At 32.8% G+C, this 2,411-nt stretch overlaps 1 protein-coding gene across 3 annotated transcripts in view; it reads right to left on the bottom strand.

Moving 5' to 3' along the window:
• Positions 1 to 1,960, bottom strand: part of LOC108688568 (GTPase HRas) — a 3,411-nt gene extending 1,451 nt beyond the window's left edge. For 2 of the 3 annotated variants that reach the window (XM_018194875.1, XM_018194877.1), the window contains exon 1: positions 1,658 to 1,960. The gene's annotated coding sequence lies outside the window, so the exon portion shown is untranslated. The other variant, XM_018194876.1, reaches the window with a different exon arrangement.
• Positions 1,961 to 2,411: the final 451 nt, after the last annotated feature.

The following is a 2,411-nucleotide window of genomic DNA, read 5'->3' as shown; positions in this document are numbered from 1 at the left end:
TATATATATATATTCTTTTTTTAATAATTTAATCTCTTTGGTAAAACTTTTATACAATTTATTATTAAGAAGTCTCATTTAAAAAAATTAATTTTTTGTAGAAATCTCATTAGACAGATAAGATAAAGTAGATAAATAAATCAAGGACATATATTTATATATATCCAGATGCTTCATATTAAAAGTAAAGAAATGCTGAGTATAATTAATTCTATCAATTTGTTATTAAAAAGAAAATTGCATTCTTCATACAACTTTTTATATATTTTACTCTTCGTACAGATGAAATAATTTATCAGATTATCCCATAAGTGACATGATTTGTAAAAGTTTGGAAATAATAGAGATTAAATTTATCTGTATATTGCAATTGTAGGGAATACAAAAATTAATTGAAAGATGGAAAATAATTTGTACAACATAAAAATAATGTGTATAACATAAAAATCGATTTATAATTGATTAAAATTTAATGAAGCAAATTTCATCAATTACATTAAATCTTTTTATTTTTTATCACTTATCAAATAAAGAAAAGATTTTATAAAGAAACAGTATTTATGAATTAAATTTAATTCAATTCCAAGTAATACTTTAACTTATCTCAAGCACATCTTTTCAACAAATACAATGGACATATAATTTGAAAGTTCTCTAATTGACAATTATCTAATAATAAATAAATTTATTTACAGATTTCCATATTAAGATATCTTTTTAATAAATACTTACTGAGCATCAAATTTAATTGATATTACTACAGTAATTTAACTACGTTTTTAAAAAATCTCGTCGCGCAGTTCAAGTGATTACAAATATATATATATATATGTATATATGTACACATATATACAGAGTATACAAATTATATACAAATTCACATGAAATTAATTTAAGCATTAAAGATCCAGCTTCGACCATTATAAGCCTTTATTTCCTATTGGTTGTTGACAATTCGGCAGAAAAAGTGGTTTTGCAACCATCGCACGATTTCTTATTGAGCTTATAAACTTCTACCTTTCTATTTGTCTGCTATTTTCATCTACAGAATGTTAGTTTTTATGACATGTCAAAGACACGTTTAACAGGAGAAATGCATTGTGAAATGTACAGGCCAACACGACTTAATGAGAGAAGAGCATTCACAGCAGTAATAGTCTTCAAGTTATTTAGCTTATTAAGTGATAGCTTAGTGCCATCTCTTACCCAACGCAATCATATAATCGCTGGATATTAGTCACTCGCAATTACTACATGTGTCTTAACGGAGCTAGGCGCGCGCGTGACGTTCACCTTACGCGTAAATCATTTTTCGATGGCAGTTCCGTGTCCTGGACGGTTTTCGGAGAGAGAGAAAAAAAAAGGGGAGTGATATAAATAAGCGGCAGGTCGTCCTAACAATCGCGTGGTCGTGTGAGAAATGTTTGCGATCGAACACACAGAGAGTGTAGTCGCTAAATTAGCTAGATATCGAGATCGACTGAGATATTACTCGACTAAGGTATCCTCAAGCTGAAGGAGAGTGATCGGCGACAAGTCAGCGTTGCCTCTCAGCGGTAAACAATCACGACAGACAACGATGCCGAGAGGAAACTGAGAAAGAGAGCGCGAGAGAATGAGAAAGAAAGGATGCGCGTTCGTGCACCTTGCCACTTACTGCGACTCAAGGAATGCTCATTTCATGCGTTGCACGAAACGGGCCGTTCGAAACGTTCCTCCTCTCCGTAGTATCCACGTTAGTCGCGTATGGTCGCGTATCGTATTAGTCACCGGAGACAGGAGATACCATCTAGAAAGGAGCATCGTCAGTGCTGCCAATGTCCTTCTTCTCCGACGACAACAACGACGTCGACGACGACGAGCACGAGTACCACGTCGATCGCGACAGCGCGAAATCCACGGAAGTATCGGGAAGGGTGTGTTGTCTCGTCATCGAGCGAGCGAGTAAATGGATCGCGCCCAAAGATGGCGCTAATCCTTTTACACCGAGCATTTTTTAGCAATTGGGTTCGTGCCGATGTTGAAGGAAAATTGAAACGCAGAAGATTTAAATTTGAGTATACATTTATTAAATTATATAGGTTAGTCGGCACGAACTTTCCGGACAACCCTATATATATATATATATATATATATATATTTAAAGAATGTCCTATAAAGTGGTACAATATGCATCAAAATGATTAATTAAATACTCATATCATGTATTATGTTTACATGTATCGCAAAAATTAAGATAATTCAATAGAAACTTAATTACTATCCCAGCAAACAAGAATGGATTGAAATGAATTAAAATAAATTCAGATTTTCAAAAATATTGATTCACGAATGTTAAAATGAATACTTTTCAATTCTGAATGCATTTTTATTCATTTATAGGAACTGCATGGAGTATATCTCTATTCGCT

Source organism: Atta colombica, unplaced genomic scaffold, assembly GCF_001594045.1.
Source record: "Atta colombica isolate Treedump-2 unplaced genomic scaffold, Acol1.0 scaffold236, whole genome shotgun sequence".
NCBI lineage: Eukaryota > Metazoa > Arthropoda > Insecta > Hymenoptera > Formicidae > Atta > Atta colombica.
This window is presented reverse-complemented; position numbering and strand designations above follow the sequence as displayed.